The sequence below is a fragment of the Rhinolophus ferrumequinum genome, chromosome 5 (assembly GCF_004115265.2).
Source record: "Rhinolophus ferrumequinum isolate MPI-CBG mRhiFer1 chromosome 5, mRhiFer1_v1.p, whole genome shotgun sequence".
NCBI lineage: Eukaryota > Metazoa > Chordata > Mammalia > Chiroptera > Rhinolophidae > Rhinolophus > Rhinolophus ferrumequinum.
In genome coordinates, this window is record NC_046288.1 from 34,615,869 (window position 1) to 34,642,746 (window position 26,878).

The 26,878-nt window shown below is 37.8% G+C and overlaps 1 long non-coding RNA gene across 1 annotated transcript; it reads left to right on the top strand.

The window, feature by feature from the left end:
- LOC117022454 (uncharacterized) lies at window positions 1-25,644 on the top strand. Its single transcript, XR_004423054.1, has 4 exons — window positions 1-114; window positions 13,591-13,672; window positions 18,265-18,419; window positions 25,513-25,644. It is a non-coding gene; the product is annotated as an uncharacterized LOC117022454 (long non-coding RNA).
- The last annotated feature ends 1,234 nt before the right edge of the window (window positions 25,645-26,878 follow it).

A 26,878-nucleotide genomic window follows, 5' to 3' on the forward strand; every position in this document is an offset into this window, starting at 1 on the left:
TGGGCAAATTTAAGGAGTCCTTTATAGTCCATTTGCGGAACCTTGTTGCTGTAACAGCACTGACTATCTCACCAGCACCAGCACCAAAATTGATGACCATCCACTTCATGGCTGGTGAGTGGCAGCATTGATTGTTTTTAAGCCAAGTCTACTGATTTTTAGTTCAGTATGTTTTCTATTGCAGTATAGTATGATGTCTTTCAATAGGGTGTTTATGTTTGTTTTTTAAAAATACATATTTTTCCTGATTACAAGAATAGTAAATTATCCTTATAAAAATTCAAACTTAGGAACACGGATGTTTAAGAAGGTAAAAGTTTCCCTTAATCCAATCCCCTCCCATATACAAATAATGTTAATAGTTCAGTATATATTCTTATAGTTTTTCCTATGTGTAAACTATATCTGTATTTTTAATACAAATAGAAACATATTATGGATACTTTTTTCCATTTGAAGCTTTATACAGAGTGGACCTAGACTTGCTCAAGGATTAATATATTATCTAATTTTATGCACACTTTTTTTGTGCTAACATACGTGGGTTACTTTTCAATATTCCTGCAATAGTCCTGCAACTCCTAACAATTGTTTCTGTCCTATTCTTTTCCAGATTAGTATTGTTGTGATTTTAGCCCTTTTAATTTGTAACACATGGTGTGATTCAAACCACTGAGTCTTAGCATCTGTCAATGATCAGATCATTCTTTTTAGTGAGGGAAAGATGGTTGCCAATAATGTGGCAGAATTTGGCTTTTCGTTGTTATGTTATTAATGACTGCAAAAAAGACCTTGTGATGATATGGTTGTTTTTTTTTTTTTCCTACTTAAGCTTCAAACAGTTTCCTGAAGTCTCTTTTAAATTCCATGTAAAATTAAAACTAAGGAGGTCTTGGATTTTCCACATCAAAACTAATTTGCTCTTTTAAAGCTCAAAATGTTGCCTGCTGCATTCATCATGATGGAACAGGGCAGGCCGGGGTAAGCAGTAGATGAGACCACAATGAGGCCGCTGATACGCTTTAGTACAGCTCACATTAGCCAAAGGGCAGTGATCTGTCTTCTTGGATACTGTTCGCGAGGCTGCTGATGGAAGGGTGTGGTTCTTTCTTTTCAACTCTTTCTCTTACTCTATTTAGAGCTATTTATTTTTCATTTCATTTCATTTCCCTTCAATGTTTGTGGGTATTTTTCTGATATAATTTCTTTTTCTATTTACCTATAGATATATACTGTATGAGTATAGTCGTATTGTTATATATACAATTGACCCTTGAACAACATGGGTTTGAACATGGATCCACTTATATGCAAACTTTTTTCAATAAATACTGTACATGTATTTTCTTTTCCTTAAGATCTTCTTAATGACATTTTCTTTTCCAAAGCTTACTTTATTGTCAGAATACAGTATATAATACAGGTAACATTCAAAATTTTTGTTAATCGGCTGTTTATGTTATTGGGAAGCTTCTGGACAACAGTAGGGTATTAGTAGTTAAGTTTTTGGGGAATCAAAAGTTATACTTGGATTTTTGACTGTATGAGGGGTTGGTGCACCTAACCTCTATGTTGTTTAAGGTCAACTGTATTATACATACCATACACTATATTAGTAGAGTAGTACTTGTTTATAATTTATAAGTAAAAACGTATACATTTGTGGTACTGGGTGTATGTGGTCAAATTTTTTTCTTGATGGTCGTGTACAATAAAAAATATTTGCCTACAATATTATGCATTTCTTGAGGACATGGATCATTTCTTCTTGATATTCCTAATTGTTTAGCCCAATATCTGGCCTATAATAGGATGTTAATAAGTATTGTTGGCCAGCTGGCTGGTTTGCGGGATAGATGGATAAATTAATAAATCATGTGATTATGTTTCTGCTTATGAGAAGGAGGTTATTTTAAGTTCCCATTCGGTGACCACTTCAGTATGCTAAGGACACATCTGGGTGACCAAACAACTAGACTGTGGTCACTGATCTAGATGCTATGTTAGGATGTATTAAAAACTGATTCCGCTTGCCACATTTTCCAACAATCGACCGGATTGATGGATTACCACAAAACAAATGGTGAGTATGATTGAGAAATTTTATGTAACTCTGCCTCCCAGGATTAGTTTGTCTTAAGTATTATCAGAATCCTATCTAGGGTTTTGCAAATGACAAACGTTTGGATTTCTTTATGATTCTTCTTCCTTTGTTAACAAGGTCATGTGATTAGAGAATACAATGACATGATCAGGGATCAAGTAAGGGGAGAAGAAAAGTCCTAAAAATGTTTGTGGGGCTTACATTCAACTGAAACGTTAACCCCGCTGACACTGGTCTTCTATCCCCAAACTCATTAAGGGAACAGTGATGGGACTGAGGGTCACTGCCAAGCGACAGTGCCCCAACTCGGACTTCATATCACCTTCCCTTTGGCTGTTCTTTCCCACGTCACTGCCATTCTTGATATCCATTTTTACCACTGTGTAAAACAGGGCCTTCCTAGTAGTCGGTGCTCGGAAACTAGTTGTTGACCACCCATATTCCCTCTATATAGTTTGGGTTCGTGTGTGTGTATCCGCACATGTTTTCGATGGTGCGGGTGGCAGTCATGTGAAGGGCAATGTGACCCAAGTGTGGCTTGGTCAGTAGATTCTGCCCAGCACCACCCAGTCTGCTGGCTGGTGGGGGAATGGCGACTTTGTCTTCCTCAGTTTTCTCTTTATGATTCTCCTCCCCTGTCAAATAGAGAAGTAGATGAAAAGACGGGTTGAATATTATAGTACTAAGACGAATGCTCTTTCCGTTAGAATTTCTCACGTCAGGGCAGCTTGGTGCATTGCTGGGGTTCTGTTATTTTGCATGATTGTTTTAATGATATGGATAAAAATGGAATGAAATATGAATTGCTCTAAATGTGGGCATATTTTGGAGTTTACTGATGAGTTATATGCATGTGTAGTTTTTGTTGATAAAACCATTTTTTTGCCTCTTGTTCTCCTTTTTTTGCCTTGTTCAATATATTAAACACGAATGCTCTCAGTGTTTGTACCTCAATATATCTGACCAATTTTGCGAGAAAAGAAAAGCACATTCAGGCAGAACAGTTTCTACTAACAAGTGAGGTGAATGTTATTCACACTCTCTTCTTTTTATTTTAACTCAAGTTAGTTACTTTTTCAAAAAATGTTTTAAGTACCAATTATATGTGTCAGTGATTTTCCTCTGTAGTGGATGGTTTAGCACATGTTATGATACAGCTGTCTTATGCTAAAAGAAGAATCTAAATCTTCTTCCTCAGAACCATAGTAGAGAAATGGTTTATTATCCAAGATCTGGAATATACAATTTGTAGCCATTACTTGTACAGTTATACTTTTTTGCGTTATTGCCTAGCATTGATACAAACTGTAAGCCACAAACTCAGGCAGGCAAAATACATTATTTTTCTGAAGCTTGCTTAACTTCTATTTATAACTTGTAGCTGGGTTGAATGGTACCCCTCACACTCAAAATCATGTCCACCTGGAATCTGTGAGTGTGACCTTAATTTGAAAATAGGGTCTTTGCAGATATTATCAACTCAAGATGAGGTCATACTGGATTCGGGTGGGCCCTAATAAGAAGACGGAAATGCTAACACAGACACATAGAAATGTGAAGGCAGAGGCAGAGATGAGAGAGATGCATTTAAAAGTCAAGGAAAGAGAAGGCAACCATTGGAAGTGGGAAGAGGAAGGGGAAGATTTGTTTCTAGAGACTTCAGTCTTAATTTCAGACTTTTGGCCTCCAGAAATGTGAGAAAATGAATTTCTGTTGTTTAAGCTACCCAGTTTGTGATAATTTGTTACGGCAGCCGTAGGAAACTAATATATAGCTTCTTCTTAAATTGGAGTACCAGAAAACTAACCTCACATAATTTGTGGAATCCCTCCTCTTTCTCCCGAGTGGCCCTAAGTAGCAGCAAGATGTGATGTGACGGGGTGGGGGGCCATCAGATCCTTAACAACAGAAGCCAGGCTGGCATCCCTGGGCTGTCCCCCGTTGGCTTGGTCCACCACCAATGCTCCTCTCTGGTTTTGCTGCAGAAATGACCTTTGCTCCCATCAATGTGGCCCCTCTGGTCTGCCATTTTCCCACTATTTCCAGGCCACTCTTGAGTGATCAGGAGCTACCGGTATTATGTTGCTCCCATGCCATGCTGTGGTTTATGTAAATACATTCTGCAACTATTTCTGCTCTGGGATTTTGGCTCCTTCCAGGACTTCACTAGGACAATAGACTGCAAGTCTCCTCTCTTCTCAAACTCCACAGACCTCTCTGGGGGTGTTGCCACCTCTCCAAGACGTGGCCCAAGGAAGGGCTAAGAGTTCGTTACTGATGCATGTTCTCATTTCTTCTCTGACTTTCCCCATCACTCAGAGAGGGGAATATTTTTCTGGCCTTGTTTTGGGAGTGGGCATGGGAGTGGAGCAAAATCTTGCTCACTCATACTGCTTTCTCTGAGCTCTTTTGTCTATGTCTTGATTCTTTTTTGTTCTCCTAACAGCCTAAATTAGTAATTCTCAACTGGAGGTAATTTTGCTCCCTAGATGTCATGTAACAACGTCAACAGACATTTTTAGTTGTCAGACTGGGGAACAAGAGGGATGCTATGGGCATCTAGTGAGTAGAGACCAAGGAAGCTGCTAAATGCACAGGACAACACCCAATCCTTCCCAATTCCTCTGTAACATAAATAAATTATTTATATTAAAATATAAGATAGAGCATTAGCAGTTATTGGGATTTCTGAATTGGCTATCCAGGGAAACCACCTAATTTAGGAGGGGAAAAATCTGCTTTGGAGCCCAAAGTTTCTTGATTATCTAGAGTGCTTAAATGACTCAGGCAAGTGCATATTTTAGTTAATTCATGCCAAGCTGTGAAGAATATTGAACTTAGAATGTGTAAACATGAATTCCAGTCTTGCTTCTCTTCCCACCTGTTTTAGCAGGCAATGTCACTTCTCTGGGCCTCAGTTTTCTTATGTGTTAGAGGTTTAAGCCAGATTATCTCTGAAGTGCCTTCCACTGAATTGTTTTTCTGTGATTTAGGACCAGAGTGTGAACAGTAGTAATTTTTCATATATAGACTCTTACTGGTACTAATATAAAATCATTTTGTTTCATCATGCCTTTCTTTGGAAATACGGAGATTGCTAGTTGTCCAACAAAATTTGTTCTCTTATTCTTCCATGTGCCCATAAATTAGAGGAAAAGGATAAGTTCCTATAATAATGACACCCACCAATACAGTGAATTAAAAAAAATGAGGCTAGACCACATTTCCCATAATCCTTTGCATTTGGGCGTGTGACTAAGTTCTTACTAATAGAATGTGAGAAGTAAGGCGTCAAAATTCTGATCCTAGTCTTGAAGGCAATGGGCGTGTCTCTTTCATGGTCTCCCTTTCACTCCAGCTGGAATCCCCGGTGATCCAGCTTCAACCATGCAGGTGACAGTGATGCCCCCGGCAATGGTGGAGCAGCAGAGTGAAAGGAATGTGGAACCTCAGATGACGGAATGGAGCAGAACTGCCCCACCAGATTGAATTGTTCTCCTCAGAGCTGTTTGATGACAGACACAAACATTTTTTTTTTTTTTAAAGTCACTGTGTTGTTAGGTGTTTTTATTCTAGCAGCATAGCCTTTTACCATGTTAAGTAGAGGAATTCTCTACATGACTAAAACAGCCAACTTTGAAAAAATACATTTTGTTATACTTAATATGAGGTGCTAGTGTCGACTCAACACCTCATTACTAAGATATAAGTGAAATATTTTAAAGGAAGAAGAAGATATGGACAAGACGAGGTCTCTGGTTCATAATCCCTTCTTTTCTCACCCGACTCTGTACCATTTTGTCTTGTAAAATCTGTACTAAATAGCAATCCTCATAACCCACTCTGAGTTGGCCTTTTTGTTTTAGGCATGACCTCTGCAGTCAGAGAATTAGCAATTTCTCTATCTGCAGTTGTTCTCATTTTAGATTTAGTGTATTCTCTTTCGTACTGTATTATTCCTCTTACAGCTCTTTCTCTTTCTGGTCTTACTGCATTGCTGGAATGGAGGGCATGTAGCAACTTCCCTTGTGTCTGAGCACAGTTGCCTCCTGCAGCCATTTGAAAATAACACCTGGGAAGGACTTCTTCCCTTTATGCTGTAGGAAGGTAGAAACAGTGGGAGAGGGTAAAGTTGGTTTGGATCATCTTGGCTTTTATTGGAAAGGCAACAACTTCTTGCCAGTGTTCTGCTGAAAAAAACTCACTATTTTCTAGCAAATATTCTCTCTGGCTATTTTTATTGCTGCTCATCTGTATGGTACAATCGTAGTAATTATTAATTATTAAGTATTAGTTCAGATAGTAACCTAATTCTAACTCTGAACTGTTTTCATGTTAAATGAAAGTTTCTTTTGTTTTAACTGTGCAAATAGAAACTGTTTCATTGAGACATATTAATTTAATTACCAGATCATGAATAAGGGAAAGACGATAAATTGAATATTCAATTTTATTTATGTTCAAATGTGGACAACTAGGTTAATCTTTCTCTTACTGATTTTTTTCCCCTGTCTTAAAAAGCAGAGTTGATTAGCTGACCTGTGATCTGAATGGATATGGCTTTGATCATTTTATCAACCTTTCCTTTTAGCTTTCTTTAAGAAAGCGTATATACTCGTCAGAGGACAGACTGCAATATGGTTATTATTTGAAATTAAAATCCTTCCTAGGTACTGAGATTCGGGTTAGAATGTTAGTTCAATGACCTTTTTTTTTTAAAGGAACCTGGGATATATATCTTCCCCTAGTAATTTTGAATTGGTCCTTCGGAAAGAAAACTTGCTTGCATGTTTTAATCTTGATAGTAGTTCATGCAGGCCTACATAGTAGATTTTTATCTTTTAAGTGACAAAATGAGAGGTTAAATCCATACCTGCTTGCTGTGACTTCATTTGGATTTGAGTAGGAGGCCCACCTTTCTTCTGATGTTCTGATTAGGCAGCTGTGGATGGTTTCACAGTAAAAAAATCCCCAATAGGGAACTTTTGGGAGTTGTTGCATTTGCTCTGTATGCTCTGTGTTTTGATACACTGAGCAAAGAATGTTGATGAGACATGAGGCAGAACAGCTTGTTCCTCCACAGCTATTTTGACTTTTCAATGCTGGCAGTAGTGGGGGAAAAAAAAAAAAAGAAAGAAAAGAAAAAAATGTTTAGTGTATTAACTAAGCAAACACACGGGCACATGGGGCTTGGAAGAAGGCTAGGGAACAGCCAGGCTATTCTTGGTATCAGGAACCCGATTGCTTAGGAACTTTTAATTCCAGTTCGTGAATGCATAGTACTTGGAGTTCTCCATTTCTCTGGATGTCCTTTGTCTCTGGGGGTAGGAACAGGAACAAGTGCTGTTCATGATGTAAAACTCAAGTCGTGATCATATTTCCATACAAGGAAGATGACTTAGGAGAAGAGCTGCCGGAAACGATGCGAAATGCGATTATGAAAACCAAATTCGGTAAAATAAATACCCATGCTACCTTAGGTATAAATAAATACAAATTATCCTGAAGAAATGGAAAATATCAACAATGGGGTTGTTGGACTAGGGGCACTGCTGGGGATTTTAGAAGAAGAATGTGGACGATAAGCTTGAGTTTTGTGATTTATTGCTGCTGTTTTTCACAGAAGTGTCCATGTACCCTCTTTGAGCCCAAGCTTTAAGAGGCATAACAAGTTTCCATTGCACTCTCTCATGCTCCCCTTGCCATCTGCCATGAGAAGAACATGCCATAGGTAGCCACAGCTCCTTTCGCCTGGATCCCAGAATCAGACATACCAGGAAACAACCTGAACATGGGCCAAACTGAGCCTACTTGAGCCCAGTCAATTCACTGCCAACCTGCAGACCTGTACGGGAGAAATAAATGTTTTTTGTTTTAAACCACTAAAATTTGTAGCGAAACCTGACTAATACGTCTTTGTTAGAGGTTCTAATTTCAGGCTGTTGGTATGTGAGATCCAGAGTATATCTGACACAGATCTCTGTCCTGCCTCAGATTCCTTCAGCGTGCTGATTTTCCAGACCATGCTATCAGTGGTTTGACAGTGACACATACTGTCGCTATCTGTGGTTGCTGCAGTGCATTCAGGTTTACCGGCTACAACTAAGAGTTTCTGACTCCTCTCATCACTTTTAGACTTGAATGAAATCTCACAGCACTGCCTGTGGTATTTGGCATCTTCAGTGGCCTCCCAAAGAGCTGGATGGAACAACCCAGAAGTGTGGTGTGCTAATTCCCATGGAGCAAACTTGGACCAATGTGAAATTGAGGACGAGGGAGAAAGTAAATCCCCCTGCTCCCCTCTTCCTCTTTCCCATGGACGACTCCAACCACGCAGCCACAGAGCTCATCTGTAGAAGTCCTGTATGGCCAAACAGATCCTTCTGTTGAAGCACTTGCTGTGTTTTCTTTTTACAACTCATTGTGAAGCAGTGGCCAGCAGGGTAACAAGTCATTTTGCATGAGTTTCTATCCTTCCTTGCCTCATTTCCCGCTTTTCCTTACTTTCACTGCCTGGTTTTTACATCACAAAGAAAGCACCAACCTTAATGTTAATTCAGTCTCTGTTTTCTAGAGAACCCAAGCTAAGACCTGGACCTAGATTTCCATGACGAGATGGATGTGATAAAACTGGTGATTATGCTGATGTCAGCCAACACTTATTGATGCCCATGTACTATGTATCAAACAATATGCTGAACGCTTTGAGTTTATTTCATTTAATATTCACTATAACTCATAAGCTGGGTAATATTATTTCATTTTACAGAGGAGGAACTCAAAGCTTAAAGAGGTTTGATTGTTTGGGCAAGATTGCCTTGCCAGTAAGTGGAGCCAGAATATAAACCCAGATATTTCGGATGTTCTCTCTTATGAATTAAACCCTAAGTAACACACATATATCGCAGAATAGTATGGTAGGTAATGGATGCCAAATTGCAATGTGTCATGTGCTCTGCTCTGCTCTGGAATGCCTCATACAGTGTATCGCATCTAGTGCGCATTCAATATGTAATCTAATAATTTTATAAATAATTTAGTGTTTCTACTTACTAATAATATTCTGGTAAATCTAGAGTTATTATACATAGCATTCATGTACTGTCAGTTTTTAAAAATTAGACCAAAAGAGCCATGTTGAACAATAAAACATTCTAAATCTGAAGGCTTTAGAATTTTATAGGGCTAGAAAGACACCATAAAAATTATCTTTGTACATTGTTTGAAAATAGTATTATTTATTTATACCTGATGTATTTGGGATAAAAGGATATTTATTACGGTAGAAGTACTTTTTAAAAAATTTTCCTTGTTGCTTCATGGAGGCAGTTCATTTTAGTAGAAAAATAGTGGACTAAAAATAAGTGTACCTGAATTCTGCCCTTGAGTTTTTCACTAACAAGCTTATGATTTGGGGAAAGTCAGTGTGGGCTTGGGCATCATTTGTAAAATGCACAATTAGTTAAGGAAACTAACTATCCAGCACTGCCTAACATCTGTGATCTTCCTGAAGTTGCCTGGGAACCTATATCCAGATGGCACGTGAAGAGAGTTTCAGTCACCCTTTTGGTGGTATGTTATGCTATTCCCTCTTCTATGTCTCGGTATGGCAGATGCTTATTCTTTAAGATTCAGTTCAAAATAAAATATTTTTGGTGAACCTTCCCTGACTTTCTTAGACAATTTTCTTTTTGTTCCTGAGTAACCTTACTGTACTTTTTAATCCATCATTACGTGACTATTTGTATGTTTCTACCTCTCACTAAACTGTGGGCATTTTCACAACCATGACTTAACATTTATTAAACTTTAAGTAGGGAATCAATTGTGGTATTCCAGAAGCTATATCTTTTATTTTTTTCTTAATGCCTTATGTGCTCATAGACTCTAATTAGCTATAAACGCTTTGAGAGCGATTTTTGTGAGTATCAAATTCCACTTTTCTCCTCTAAAGATTTGCCAGCTTATGTGCGTAAGGAGGCATGTACAAGGCTGTTCATTGTAGTGTTGTGTGCAATAATGAAAAACTGGAGTTATTCACATTTGTCCTTTAGTGGAGGAATAGCTAACTTGTCCCCCTTCTTTTCTTTTTCTTCCTCTGCTATCTCCTCCTCTGCTATTACTGTACTCATACTCCTTCCTTCTCTACCAGTGCTACAAGCAACACAGCTGCTGCCGCCACCACCACCACCAACAACAATAACAATTACTTATAAACAGCTTACTGTATTGGAGAAGGAAGTATTATAGCTGGTGGTAAAGGGAATTTTTATATTTTCTATTTTAAAAGGACAAGATTTTTTTGACGGTTAGTGATTTTGTTTGTTCTCTCTGTGAAATCTTTACCAAGTTTAAGGCCTTGAAAATATTGTCCTATGCTTTTTCTTTCTATAAACTTTGTGGTCCTAGCATTTATGTGGCGATCTGTGTTACATCTCATGTTAGTTTTTGTGCACGGAGTGAGATAGGAGTTGACTTTACTTTTTTCTGCATATCTGAACGATTAGGTATCCAATCATTCCTGTACCATCTATAAAAAGATTTTCTTTCCCCAATAAATTTACATGGTACTTTGGTTGATAATCAATTGATCATATCGGTGTGGGTGTATTTCTGAACTTTGTATTCTATTTTATTTGTCCATGTTATCCTTAAGTCAATACCACACTGTCCTGATAGCATTTAGAGCGTGTAAGTCCTCCAACTTTTTTTTTTTTAAGTACTGTTTTGTATACTAATTTAGGTCATTTGCATTTCCATATACATTTTAGAATCAGTTGATTAATTTTTTCAAAGAAGACTGCTGGACTTTTGATAGGGTTTGTATTGAATGTATAGATCAATTTGGGGAGAATGAATAACAATGACGTTGAAAATTTAAATCTATGCAATGCATGTTATACGAGTGTCTATCAAATCTTTTTTTTTAATTAAATGTATTGGGGTGACAATGGTTTAGTAAAATTACATAGGTTTCAAGTGTACAATTCTGTAATACCTCATCTATATATCACATTGTGTGTTCACCACCCAGAGTCAGTTCTCCTTCCATCAACATAAATTTGATCCCCTTTTCCCTCCTTTACCATTTCCCCACCCCCTTGCCCTCTGGTAATCACTAAATTGCTTTCTGTGTCTATGAGTTTTCACTTGTTTGTTTTGTTCCTTTGTTGTTTTCAGTTTTATGTCCCACATATGTGTGAAGTCATATGATTCTCAACTTTTTCTGCTATCAATTCTTTAACTTTCGTCAGAAGTGTTTTGTAGTTTTCAGTGTAGACGTATTGTATAGCTTTCATTAACGTTGCTCTTAGGTGCCATGTGATGCTGTTGTATGTGATACTGCTTTCTAACTTTTGCTTAGTAATTGTTTGTTGCTAATATATAGAAATTCATTGTCCCCCAAAGTTTTCCGTCACCCTTTCCTTTAACCCTTTCATACCTTTCTCGTCCCTATGTAATTGTTGATCTTAAATGGTGGGAAAAGGAGGTATTACCAGGCCTGGGTGAGTGCCGGGCATTCTTACGTCAGGGTGATTTCTTTCCTTGGCCTTGGGTAGTTTCCTCACACATCTGTACTGATCAGCACTTTGGTGAATACACAAGAGGACCCAATGTAGACCTGTTGGATTTTCTCTTTGTGCAGTTCTCTCTTCTCTGGTATTCTGCAACAAGCTCTTGCTGCCTTAATATTACTGGCTTCTCAGCACTGTCTCCCCAACTCAGGGTATCTCTTGGTCTCTGCCTTGGTCCTTCTCCTTGGAAACTCCGAGTCTTAAGATAGATAGTCCAGCCCAAGGGCTTGGCTCAACCTCCCCCACCCCCCACCCACCACATGTCTAGGAATCCCTATGCTTTATAGCCTGATATCCAATGACTTCCAAACCTTTGTTATATATATTTTTGTATTTGTTTGTTTCAGGCAGGAAAATAAATCCAGTCCCTGTTACTCCATTATGGTTAGAAGTAGATGTGCATTAACTTATTTTTTGAATATGAAACTAAGCTTGAATTACTTGGATACCCCCTACTTGACCATGATTTTGTTATTTTAATATTGCTGGTTTAAGTGTTTTTTTTTTGTTTGTTTGTTTTTTAAGGATTTTTATTTATGAAGAATATTGGCCTTTGGTGTTTTTTATTCCTTTTACTATCTTCATCAGGTTTTTGTTCCAGGGCTATGCAGGCCTCATAAAATAAGTTGGGAAATGTTACCTCTATTTTCTGAAAGAGTTTGTCTATTATTCGTAGTTTTTTTCCTTATATATTTACTAGAATTCACCTGTGAAGCAAACTTCAGAGTTTTCTTTGTGGAAAGGGTTTTGATTGCATATTTAATTCCTTCAATAGGTATAGGGGCTGTTTAGATGTTCAGTTTCTTCCAGTGTAAATTTTGAAATTTGTGTTTTTAAAGAAACGTGCTCATTTCATCTAAGATGTGTTTATTGACATAATTTTTTTTCATACTTTCCAGTGTCATTCTTTTAAAATCCGGAGGATCTGTTCTGATATTTCTTCTTTTATTGTTAATAGTATTAATTTTTGTTTACCCCTTTCTACTTAACCAGACTTGCTACAGGTAGATCAATTGAATTAATCTCTTTAAAGAACCAACTTTTGACTTTATTGTTTTATCTTCTCTTTAATTCACTGATTTATGCTATAATATTTATTCTCTTTCTTTTACCTACTTTAGAAATAATTTGCTGTTGTTTGTCTAGCTTCTTAAAGCGTAAATAATTAACTTTAGATTGATATTTTTAAATAAAACACAGATGTTCAATTTATAGATTTATTTTTAAACCCTATTTTAGCTGCAAAGCACACATTTTGATATGCTATGTTTAATTATTATTTAGTTAAACATATTTCTAATTTCCCATGTATTGTTTCTTTAACCTGGTTGTTTAGAAATGTGATATTTTCCAAATATTATATCTTATTGTTATTGATTCTAACATGATTTCATCATGGTCAGATAAAAGACTATAAATTATTTGGCCCTTTAAAAATTGTTCAAACTTATTTTAAAGGACAGCATATTGTCTATTTTGGTGTATGTTCTGTGTGCACTTGAAAATAATGTGTATTCTACTGTTGTTGAGTATAGTGTTTTATAAATTTCAATTAAGTCAAGCTGGTAGATAGCATTGTTCAAGTATTCTATATACTTTCTGAGCTTTTCATTTTATGGTCTACATATACAATTGATTTCTGAGAGAGGAATGTAGAAATCTCCAACTATAATGTAAATTTGTCTATTTCTCTCTTTAGTTCTATCAATTTTTGCTTCACGTATTTAAAAATTCATGAATATATGTTTAGGATTCTTATATGTTCCTAATAAATGCACTCTTTTATGATTTTGAAATTTCCTCATTCCATATTTTTTCTGGCCTTCATTGTTTCTGATGAGATAGCAGATATAATTCTTATGTATTTTTTCCTTGTATGTAATGTTTTTTTTTCCTCTGGCTGTTTTTCAGATTATCTTGCCATCTTTGAGTGTCAGCAGTGTGACTGTGGTGTGCCTAGGTGTGGCTTTTTTTGTGTTCATCCTCTTTTCAGGTAACTGTGATTCTTGATTCTGAGGTTTGATATTTTTCATCAATTAAAATAAAATTCTTGTCATCATGTTCTCAGATATTTCTTCTGACTCATTTTGTATCCCTCACAGATGCAATGAAGTGTTTAATATTGTTTCACAGATCATGGACTCTCTGTTCCAGTTTTTCTACTCTTTTTTCCCTTTTAGTTTCATTTTGGATAATGATTTTTCTTCAAGTCTCTGCTTCTTTTTCATGCCGTGAATAGTCTACTGTTAAGCTCATAAATGTATTCTTTATTGTTGATATTATATTTTAATTTCTGGTATTTCAGTTAAATTCCTTTTTATAATTTCCACTTCTCTGCTGAAATTCTCCATCAAGTCATGCATGTTGCCCACCCTTTCCACTAAATTTTTAAACATAGTTATCATAATTATGCTAAAATTATTTCCTGCAAGTTTTAACATCTGGACTTTCTAGAGTCTGATTCTATAAACTATTTTCTCATTTGATTACTGCTCACATTTTCTTGCTTCTTTGTGTATCTTATATATTTTTTTATTGTATGTCGACCATTGTGAGTAAAAAAAAGTAGAGATTGAAGTAATTAATATAAATCTGAAAAAAGGGCACACCTTTTCTTCTATCAGTCTTAGTTTCAGAAGGTTGAGTAAATCTGATGTATTAATATTATATATTTGCGGTGAGTGAGTATTGTTTTTGTTTTAGTTAGATTTAGTTTACCACTGATTTCAAATATTTTGAGGATAGAATCAGGACTTTCCCATCATTAGAGCTTGTAATCTGAGTACTGGCAATATTTCAGAGCTCTCTTAGGCTTCTAGCCTGTTTTGGTAGCTAGGGAATTCTCTGTTTTCCTGATCTTAACTTTATTCACCTTAGGAAGTCTTTCTTCTTCTTGCTGTTGTGCTTCCCGCCTTTGGCATCCAGTTCCTTGCACTTAATGAAAGTCCACAGTGCTTTGAGGAATTCCTCTCAGCTCTCCTGCCTCATTTGTGGCTTCAGTTGCAACTGTCTTGACCTAGGTGAAAGCGCAGACTTTCTCAGGCACATTTCTTTCAGTTCTTCTGCCTTGAACCAGTCTTCACTGAGATGCTGCTCTGTACTTAGTGAAGTCCTCATATGCCACAGGGATCTCTCTCTCAGATTTCCCAACTTTTCCCCAATCTTTTATTTTTATTTTTTAGCTTCAGGTGTACAAAGCAACCTAATAGTAATAGACATTTACACCCCTCACAAAGTGATGACTGCCCCAATCTACTACCCCTCTGACATCTTATATAGCTGTTACAATACCATGGGACTGTCGCCCTTATGCTGTACTCCTCATCCCATGATCACATATGAGTCTATAAAGAGGGTGCCAAAAAAAATGTACACAAATTTTAAGGAAGGAAAAAACTGTTAAAATTGTAATACTCAATATATACCAATAACAAAAGATGAATACAAGTCACGTTTGACTTCTGCAGTTACAAGAGGTGCTCAAAGTGGTTACCATCAGGGTCCACACACTTCTGATTACAGCGAACTACTGATTGAGCAACGTTGACCAAAGTGTCCACTTATATGCATTTTTTGGTCATCCCCAGTATATATGTATTTAATTATAGTTGACATTCAATATTATTCTACTTCAACTTCAGGTGTATAGCACAGTGATCAGACATCTACACAGTCAATGAAGTGATCCCCCAATAAGTCCAGTGCCTTACATAATTTTTACAACATTGTTGATTATGTTCCCCATACTGTATTTCATATTCCTGTGACAATATTATGTCTACTAATTTGCACTTTCTAATCCCTTCACCTTCTCCCTCAATCTTCCGTGTAGTACTTCTTTGTACTTGATGAAGGCTTACCGTAAAGTGTTGGCAGATAAATGCAGCCTCACGCTGTGGATGAGGTTCCCTGGGATTCCAACATGCCAAGCCAGTCCATTCACAGGTGTTAATAGGTCCTTAAGATTCATATAGTCTCTCTACTTTCCCCCTCTGTGGTGCATTCTGTCTCCTGCTAGCTTACTAGGGATGAAAGCAGTCATTATTCTCCTCTCTTCTAGAATGGGAATATAACTTTTAGATTTTAATTAATTTAGCTTTATCTGTGTCCTTAGCTCTCTTGATGGCTTAAAAAAGCTATGATTTTTATGGATTATTTTGCTTTTCCCTTAGTCAGGTATGAGCAATCATCTCCAAGATTTCTAAATTCCAAATTTCTTGAATAATGTTTTTTTAGGCAGAGACGTACTTTTTACTGACTGTATAGCCTTGGCCAGACTACTTCTCTGAACCTGCTCTGCCCACTTCACAAGGTAGACATTTAGCTCCAAGTGGGCAAAAGTCAGGGCTATATTTGATCAGAGCTGTATATGATATTATCCATAATGCTTAGGAAAGTATCTAGTGTGTACTAGGCACTAAATGGGTAGTTGCTGAACCAATGAAAGAGATTTGAAAGAGAAAATTAGATCTGATTTTACAAATTTTTAGAGGTTCTAATTTTTAAAATTGAGTGTTTTCAGAAGTTTGAAGATTGGAATATATCTCTTAAATAGGAGTCCACAGAATTCTATAGATCTACCGATGTATTCAAGTTTGAAACACACTGGATTAGAAGATGGGTAAAAGATTGGTGTTTATGTGTTTATTAGAAAATTTGCATGGGAATCTCCTATTCTCACAGGAAAGCTGCAAGTGGGAAGAAAAACTGAGGCTACATATCCACGTTCTGCATTGCAAAAATGGTAGTGATGCCGGGCTTGATACAAGATGCGTGCCTTAGCATTGAGGGACAGAGCAACAGGCAGAACCCTTGGATTTGTATCAGAGCCCCAGGAAAGGGACTGAGAGTGTGTGCCCACTGTATCAAAGTGCAGTGATAATGTGACATAAGGGGAAGGAGATCATTGTATACGTGTGTCCACAACATATGTACTCTCTTCACTGGTCCTTTGAGATAGTGATTATAAGAACTCTTTTGAGAGTTTAGCTAAGCTACTCCATTGTATGGCTGCCCCAGCATCCATTTCGTAAACTGACACTGGTGCCCTCATTGTAAATAAGCATTGCTCATTGCTCATTGCCCATAAGCAAATGCAAGTTCCTGGTATGATTTCCCCAACAGCCCTGTGATCAACAGTCTCCTCCATCTCCTGGGGTCTTCACTTGTACACCACTTAGGTAAGACCCCCATGAAACTTACCAAAACCCGACTGTTTTTAGTTTGAACTGACCAATCTGGCCTTAGCCTAAACCCCAAAGCCCTTCACCCACAGACCCTAATAAAAGCATGTGCCCTGATCCTAACGTTCTTTCTCTGCCTGCACCCTGCCTTGACCTCACTGTGTGTCCCCTCAAGGCCTGTCATGTACTTCCTCTAGGAACACTGACTAATAAACTTCTCTACTTTAATTTCTGTTGTGGTCCTGTATTAAACCATGGCTCACCATCCAGCTCCCAGGTGCTCTACTTCACAAATGTTAATGTAACAAAGTCATAACACTCTTTGAATTAACAAAAATAACCAACATTTATGGAATGCTTTTTATGTGCCACTCACTGTTCCAAGTTCTTCACAAAAAGTAATTCATTTTTTCTACCTCCTTCTAAAAGCATTCCCTTCCTCAAACCTTTTAGTCTTCTATACCGTGACAATCAGTTTTAGAGTCCCAAATAAATAAGATAGCTGCGTTTCATTAGAAGGCATGTTGAAGTAAAAAAGTAATTAATTTACGCCTTATGGTAACACTAGGAGACTGGTACTATTTTTGTCCTATTTTTTCAGATAAGGAAGCTAAACAATAAATGTTCAGAAACTTGCTCGGCATTTCACAGCTATGAAATCATAGCGCTGGGCTTGGAACCCTGATTGTCAGAATCTGGACCTTGTGCTCATGACATCTTGGCTTTGTTGCCTCCCCAGAAAGCATCTCAGTACTTTCACTGTTGTTTCTGTTATTTTGTTCTTACTGTTTTGTACCACGTTGTTAGATGCAGTCTGTGATTTTGTACTAGTCGGGTTTCTGTAACTTTTGTTCCTTACCAAGTTTAAACTCCTGCCTTCTTTATTGTCACCTAAGCTTAGCTGGGACTTTTTATTACCTTTGAAATAAAAGCTGAATCAACCAAATATCTGTTACATTGCTGCTGCTAGAATGACTATATTTTAGAACTAGCACTATTTTTCCCCCTGAATAATAGCCACAGCCAGTGGCACTAAAAATACTGGATTATATCAGTAAAGGTGCTGAGACACCTTTGGTATTAGCAGTGGTTAGAGCAGCCCCAGTAATGATGACAACATGGGAGGTGGCTGAGTCCATGAACGAGATAGATTAAGTGAAGGCAGAGCAAACTGGGATTTCACATCTTTGTTCATTCTATAATTTTTATTGAACCCAGATACTAGGTACTGGACGTATAGTGGGGAACACTAAGAAAACTTGTGCCCCTTACAGCATTGTGAGGGAAGAACAACAGCTCATGAATAATAACAGCAAACACTGGCAAAGGATTTTCTATGTGCCAGACAGTTTTCCTAATGCTTTACTTTCCCTATCTCACATATTCCATCCCCAAATCCTAGGAGGTGGACCTCTAGATTGCAGATGAGGAAACCAGGACACAGAATGTTAAGAAGCTTGCCCAAGATCCCACAGCTGGTAGTGGCAGAGCTGCTATTAGAATTCAGGAAGACTGACTCCAGAATCTGGCACCTGAGTGTCCTAGTCTGCTAACATGGTGAGTCAGCTGACAGCTGTGGTAAGAGCTTCAGAGATAATGCTTTCTGTTTTTTGGGTGAATAGGAAGTACATGCATATAATATAAATGTTCCCTCAAATCAGGGCAAATACTCACATACCTGAAGGCTTTCATTGCTTGCGGCAGTCTGGTGACCACCACACCCCTCCAGCCCTGAGTCTCAGTGGCCCTAAAAGAGGAAACTGTAGTTTACCAGAGGGAAAGCAAAGGGGATTTGGAGGGCTGTGGGCTCAAGCAGTGCAGAGACACAGTAAGGAAATGAGGTGAGGAAACAAAGGAAGAGGAAGACAGAAGCACGGAGACTGCTTACTTCTTTTCCCAACTTAGTGCTGTTATAACATTAAAAAAAGAGATTAACTAGGAAGCAAATAGAAATTAGATTTTTAGCAAGCTTTTAGCAATTTCTCAAGTGACACATGTTGTGTTTGGTGTTCCTAATGAGTTGCGTTAGGATTATTTTTACACTTTTGGACATCTGTGGAGTGGTAAATGTGTTTCTAAATATTAGATATAATTACAAGAAAATATGTTTATATAAATTTATTTGGTATCAGGTTCTGACTAGTTTTGTTTTAATCAGGGTTTTGGATGATACATAGCTTTCATTTTTCTTCCCCTTTATCCTCATTAATTGAGAGTTGACTCTGTTAGGTGTCTGTACTCAAATGGACATACCAGATCTCTGTGAACCTTGGTTTCCTGACCTATAAAAATGAGGCCAACCTATCAGGGATTTAAATGTAAGGATGACATAAGATAACATGCAGCAAAGTGACTCATCATGTCTGGTGCAGGATGGATGCCCAAATCATTTTAATTTTGTTCTTCTTTCCTTCATTTCTTTCTTGCTTGCCTGCCTGCCCTTTTCTCTGCCTTCCTCCCTCATTCCCTCCTGGCAGTGGAGCAGAAGGTAAGGAGACCAAGTCTCAGGTTTGCTACTCAGAGGCTGGTGAGAGTGACTTAATCTTTCTGCTCCTTAGTTTTCTCACTGGTAAAATGAGAGAATTCATTAAATAGGTCACCGAGGAGCCCTGCAGGTTATCAAATTCTACAATTCCATTTCTTTGATTCTTGAATTATGCATCAAAACATTTGATTATACTTTCAGACACAAAGTTGTTTCCGTTTTTGCCTGTTCAAAAGAAGGTTGTGAAGCTAGTTCTCTGCCCCTGTATACCTGGGAAAGATTTCCACAAATACAGCTAGACAAAATTTGTAGGTTTCCAGCTGAATTAGCAGAATCCAGGCTGCTGAATGGATGAGCTTCTATTAGCACAGTGATATTTGATTATGTAGCTGTAGCACTGGGGAAAAGAGACTGAACTAATATTTATGAGATGGGACTGTGGCTTGGACTTTAGAACTAATCCTCCTGGCAATTTAGATTATTCTTTTCTTCTGTTTCGTTGGAAAAATGAATAGCTATGTATGGTAGGCTGAATAATACTCCCCCACTGCCGCCCCCCAGCCAAGATGTCCATGTTCTAAAGTCTGGAACCTGTGGACATGTTAATTTACATGGCAAAAGGGACTTCATGTAATTCAGTTAAGTATTTTGAGATGAGGAGATTATCCTGGATTTTCCAGTGAGGCTAATAATATCATAGGCATCTTTGTAAGAAGGAGCCAGGAGAGCCAAAGTAAGAAAATCATACAGTGATGACAGAAGCAGAGAGAGAGGTTTGAAGATGTTACACTGCCAGCTTTAAAGATGAAGGATGGGGCCACAAGCCAAAGAATGTAGGCAGCTTTTAGAAGCTAGAAAAGATAAGGAAATGGATTCTCTCCTAGTGTCTCCAGAAGGAATGCAACCCTGCTAATGCCTTGATTTTGGCCTCTAAGACCCACTTTTGACTTCTGAACTACAGACTGGTACAATAATAAGTTTGTATTAAGTTTGTATTAAGCCATTATGTCTGTAGTAATTTGGTATAGCAACCATAGGAAACTAACATACCATGGCTACCAATGTAAAAACTCTAAATTTTGAGGTATTTATTCTTCCTCCAAATCAGTCTGGAAGAACAACTCTAAGGATGGGAGAATAATTTTACTTATAACAACTTGGTAGTTGGAGAAAGGACTTGGTGAGTAGAGGTGACCTGGACCTTTCAGTATTTGGGGTGAGGGTCACTGTGGGGTCCTAGGTGGGCTACAGCAGAAAGCTTCATTCAAGGGAGTTAGTGATTTACTGAGGTGGAAATTGGTTAAAACTGGTCTATTTCCTACTTGGTAACTTCATTAGTTTTTCAATTTCAGCTCTATTTCCTCTTCCTGCTTCAAGAGTATAACTGAGATTACCCCCCAGGAAGGCCAAAGAGTGTTGAATAAAATTGTATTGAGACATTTGCTATTCTGCTGAATTATTCCATGTCTCCATTCCCCCATCCCAGTTTTCTGCCAAGCTCACTGTGATTTCTCTCCCTCAGTAAACGTAGATGGCTGTTAGCAACAGAGTGCCTCTTAGATGGAGCAGTAGGGAGGGGTCATGTACAAAACTGTGGCAATGGATGGACATTGTGGCAATGGATGGACACTCACCATTCATGAGTGGTTCTCAATGAATATTTCTCTCACAGTTTCATCCCAATTTTCCTTTAAATTAAGAGGGACCATTTTGTTAAGTAAAGTCTGGGAAGCCCAGTCGACTCTGAGCCAGAGATCTCTTGTGTGCAGGGAATTTATTGGAGAGTCTTTTAGCAACAACACTCGTTTGGGATGCAGGAGTGGGCAGGAGAGTTGAACTGTGATACAGTTACAGCAGAGGCCTAAGCTGATCCTATCTGAAGCTCTGAAGCTTGCAAAGCCCTTCAAAGATGTCCTGAATTGAGGTGAAGGGACTGGGCCTTTGTATCTCCACATTAACCAGTCACTGGATATGTGGCCGCCCCAGGGGAGTTTGCTTAATTTGGGGTGAGGCAGCTCCCTTTTCCTGAGTGCAGTACCCTAGGAGAGACCCAGCTGTGACCCATGGGCAGCCCGTTCACCCAGACAGCTAGGAATGAGGGCCTCAGTCCTGAAGCCGGGACCTGCGCGGTGCCCCAGAGCTATTCTGTAGACCAGGGTGAGTGTGGAGAAAGGGAAAACAGAGAAGCGCGGCCAGCATCAAATAGAGCACTTGACTGGATTCCAGAAAGATAGACTTACAGATTCTATGCCCTTGGCTTAGCCAGTATTACTTGCTTAGTTACTTAGATGCACTTTCCCACTTTCCAATAATGACCCTTTTCATTACTTCTACATTCCAAACCATGAGGGTGACGAATAGAGAATTAAGATAGTTGAAAGTCAAAGATAAGCCAAGCCTTATATTAAATCTCAAATTTCAGCCTTGGTGAAAAACATGGCCACGTGCCTTGTCAAATTCGCCCTCTTTGAACATTTTTATCTCTGCCTTTCTTTGTCTACCCTGATGGAAATAGTATTAAGCAAAATAATTTTGCAAAGTTGGGTAACAGAAAGGAAAATTAACGCAATTAAAGGACTTAAGATTCAGTGTGACACGTGTATGGAACTTCTACTGGGTTCAGATCAAATATATATTTTCATCAAGTATTTATTTTATGTGATAGAAAATACATAGATTCAATAATCTTTTTAAACAAAAGTAGGCAGCAGGGTTGGACTGATGGCACATTAAAAAAGGCTGGAGTCTCTCTTTGGAAGTTTTTTATCCCTATACTCATAAGTCATTCTTAGTTTCTTGTTGTGAAGTTGAGGAAAAATCCATTCTTTTCTATAACTTAACTAACATTTGAGAGCGACTGAAGATAGGTTCAAGCTGAATTATGTAAAGTTACCGGTCTTCCTACACGTTTATTCAGGTCTGGTCACCTCACTTGTTAGTCTTTCCTTTTTTCCCCATCTCACTTCTATATTTTACAAATACCAGCCTCACCAACTGTATCTTTATTATTAATTCATTTAAATTCTGTTACAAAGAATTTATTCCTTTTTGAACATTCACTTCCCTACCAGCTTAGAAGTACTTGACTGACAGCAACAGCTATCCCCACGGAGCCTGTGTAAACATGAGTTTATGGGCTGCTGTGCAGGCACCTTTGGTGATTTACTTTCTGGTGATTGAGATTTATTTATTTTTTGATGGACTAGTAAATTACGAGGCCATAGACCTTCCAGGTTTTCAGGTATCAACTCAAAAAGCCTTGCTGGAAAAACTGTGGTTGGCACTGCAACACAGAGAATGACCAATGATGCATCATCTATTTTTAATAGATATAATGTTTTAATAAACATTCTCCTCCTAAAGCAATGGATTTTAAAATAGGCTTTTGCCTTGAGCCATGTAGCTACCCAGCTGTGAGTTTTATAAGGCAACAATCTCCACATCATTAGATGTTATGACTAATATTCCAGCAACTGAAATAATAGCTATTTACATGCACATAAAAAGTTAAAATGACATTTAAGGTACACTTACACTCAGAAAAGTGTGCTTGTAAAAGTGATGCCACAAGTTCCTCATTTGTTTTTCCCTATTGACTTAATCTTGTAAAGATCCCTTGCAAACTGAAGGCAGTTTAGAAAACTTGTCCCAGACTGACACCTGGGACCTCTCCAACCTTGAGATCAGGTAGGATTGCCTCCCACGTCCAATCCTATTGCCCCTTGGTGTTCAGGCTTCATGGAGATTTCTGCTGATTTCACTGGCTCATGGATTTACAGTCTTGTAGATGCCTTTGATATTTTCACTTCAAGTGACTGTTTTGCTTTTTTACTGGTTTCTGTATGAAATTCACTCACATCAGGCATTTGGTGAGCTTTATTGTGAGCTTTACTGAAAATTTGGAAGACCCTGACAAATCCCTTTGTGCCCCTTACAGCCTTCTGCCATTTTTCTGACTCTACCTGCTTCCCTTCTTTCTCCCCCACTGCCCCGTCTTTGGAAAAACAAACACATTTCTCTCCTTGTCTTATTCGGAGCACAGCCTGACCCCCTGGGATCTCATCTTCCAAGTATTTATCAAGGTGTTTTCTTCCCCCAAACAGTTTGTGCCAATTATAAGTATAAAAGTATTTTGCTCATCTTATTACATGACTGAAGACTTTTATTTTCTATTCCTACTAAGTATTTTGCTCAGAGACATGCACCAGTTTTATGGCCATAGCAGGAGAGCTTTTCCTGCACTGTCCCCTGATGTCCCGTTTTCTGGACAGGTGAAGGAAGGAGGAAGGAAAGCATGACACTAGCGAGTTTAGTGCGGACAACTTTTGGAGGGAAAATGCTGGGTTCTGGTTTCCTCTCAAGTGCTGCATGAGAATGTTCAATCATGAGAAGAGGTTTGTCTCTTAGTCTAACTGGCTCAGCTCCAGGAATATGCAATTCAGTCTCATCTTTAATCTATAAATTTCCATCATCCAAATGATGACTAGGAAACTTCGTCCTTTCCCACTTGCTATTTTGGCCCATCACATAGAAACTTTGGCCTTTCGGAAATACAGACTAGAGCAGTGTTTCCTCTCCTCTCCAGTTTCTTCTCATGTATTGTTATGATCTAAATGTTTGTGTCCCTGTCAAATTCATATGTTCAAATCCTAATGCCCAATGTGTTAGTATTTGGAGATCAGGCCTTTGGGAGGTAATTAGGTCACGAGGGCAGATCCCTTATGAATGAGATAACTGCCCTTATAAAAGAGTGTTCCCTTGTCCCTTTCCCATGGGAGGATATAGCAGGAAATCTGCAACTTGGAAGAGGGCCCTCACCTGACTGTGCTGTGCCCTCATCTCAGACTTGCAGCCTCCAGAACTGTGAGCAATACATTTCTGTTCTTCATAAGCCGTCTAGTCTGTGGTATTTTGTTATACTAGCCCAACTAAGACACACCTCCTAAGTGATATATCCTATTAGGAGAATAAACTGGGCATATTTGGCTTAGCCTCTGCTGTTTCCTCTAAATAAAATACTCAAGTATAGCAAGTGTTTATTGGAATAGGATGATGTCAGGGGTAATTTATTTCCTAAAGTTAATCTAGTTTTTGTTATATAATCTAGAAGTTTTTGTTATATAATCTATATATACTTGATATAAAGGAAGTGGATTTTATTTAAAAAACCAAGTTTATAAAACAAAAAACTTCAGTGGATTTTTCTATATCATTTCTTTTCTTTTTCATAGCATGTAAAAGATGCAGCTATTTTCCCCATCCCTGGATAATATGGACTAAGTTTCAGTGGCTCTCTCAAGCTTCTTCAAAGCTTTTATTTACCTTAAACTATAATTTTGGGTGATGGCAGGATCTTTTAGGGTCCTTGTAAATGGAGTGAATCTGACTGGATCATCTTCCAGCCTGTTCTACATTCTAAGTTTAATCTCAATTTAAAAGTCCTTTACGTACATTCTAAGTTTAATCTCAATTTAAAAGTCCTTTATGTGGTTCCCGCCCCTCCTCTCCCAACGACATGTGTAAATTTCTTGAGGGACTGAGACTGAGTCCGCTTTACCCCTTTTGTAACTTTGCCTATAATATTAGGTCGGTGCAAAAGTAATTGCAGTTTAACCGGTTAAAAATAATTGCAAAAACCGCAATCATTTTTGCACCAACGTAATAGATGATCAATACTCTCTGTAGAGTGAACTCTTCCTCTCTAAATTTGATAAGAGATCATTAGCCTTTGAAACTGTTTCACACGGTTGTCTATTAATACAGAAGAAAATATGGACTGATCTCCAAATCTCCATCCATACCCTTATACTGAAGCCATCCTATATCGGGCATCCAAGAATTTTTGACTTCCTTTACTTAATTATAACAGTGAGTACCACTGCACCCATCCCTTGCTCTTCAGTCATTTAAAACTGCTAGGGCACTTTACAAAGAATGGGGGGGAAAATCAGAGACCTTTTACTTAATTCTCTATAATTTCATTACTATTAATGAAACATCATGAAAAAGTTGTTTGAATAAAAACAAAACAAGAAAGTGGGCCACTGGTACCAAGAAAATAAGAGTTGCCTTCTTGCCAGCATGTGCTCTCCAATGAGGAGAATTGCTTCAAAAACAAGGAAGGTATTTCTTATGATTTGCTTTTCTCTCCCTTCTCATCTGTAGGAGTCCCAGGATTCACGATAGACTCCTAGACTCATCAAATCATCCTGGCATATGCTTTCTCCTTCACTGTTTTGATACTGAAAGGGAATACCACACTGCCTAGCACAATGTTTGCACAGCGTGCCTGCGGCTTCAGCTATGTCTTGAAAGACTTTGCAGGTGATGACATTCCCCTAAATATGCTGAGCTTTCTTTAACCTTTCATAAAACATTGTGATCTTTATGGACTGTATCATATTGTGCAGTAATGTGCTTTATTGTCCACAGAATAAGCTTTTCTTAAAGATAATTGGAAAGCTGGAAATGGCTGCTATCGGCTGATTTTTAAAAAATACATTATTTCTGAAATGGGGCTGGTGTAATAATGACCCTATCTGTTCAAGATTTAAGATTTGTCTTGGCAGAGAAAATTGATCCATTTCACCTTTGTCTAATGGAAATTTTTATCTAGGATTATCTGTTTATGTAAATGAATGTTCCTCTGAAAAGGGAACTTGAGGGGCTGTAAATCTTGGTGACACTTCAGTTTCATAGGGGAGAAATTGGAAAGGATTCTAGTATTTATCTGCCTGAAATTGGTTATAAAAACAAAATTATCTTCATGTACCTGCAGCATCTGATGTTTCCTGGAATTTCATTATGTTTTTGAATAATTCAGTGCAATAGTAAGAATGGTGTTTCTATATTACCTCATTCAGGAGTTGTTTTTTACTTTTTCTATTTGCTGGTTGCTTTCTAATGCTGACATTAAAAAGGAAGTGAAACCTTTTACTTACCTACTCTTTTAGCGATGAGATTTTTTCCCCCCTGCATAATCTTAATAGTCTTCAGTTATTGTAGGCTCGTTACCTGCAGTTATATGGGAAAGTGTTAGCAGAATAGCCATAATTTTTCTCCTTTTTTAAAAAAACTATCACTCATATAAATTCTGTTGCCCCAAATACTGAGTTTATCAGAATTGCTCTCCATTAGACAAAATACTTTGGTGCTTCAAAGTAATTTTTGGACCAAGTTTAATCTATTGTATCTAGAAGTTGTAACTTTAAAAAATCATTTGTTTTATGACAAATTCTTTCTCCTCAAGTTGAACGAAAATTGGAGAGTAAGATCAACTAATTTCAATATTGGGTAATTAGAGAAAAAAGGAGGTTGATAATTTAATTGCATTAACTTTTTTTGAAGAAATGAGTTATTTTTTTATAAAGACTTCTAATTTTATTATTACCTGGTAGTTGTCCGAATTTCACTGTTTTTATGTTTCTCTTATAGTTACTTGCTAGGAAATTTTTCTCCTTTAGATAATATTTGAGTTATTTCACCATAATATGAGGAAAAAATAGCAACATACTGCATTCCAAAGATGACA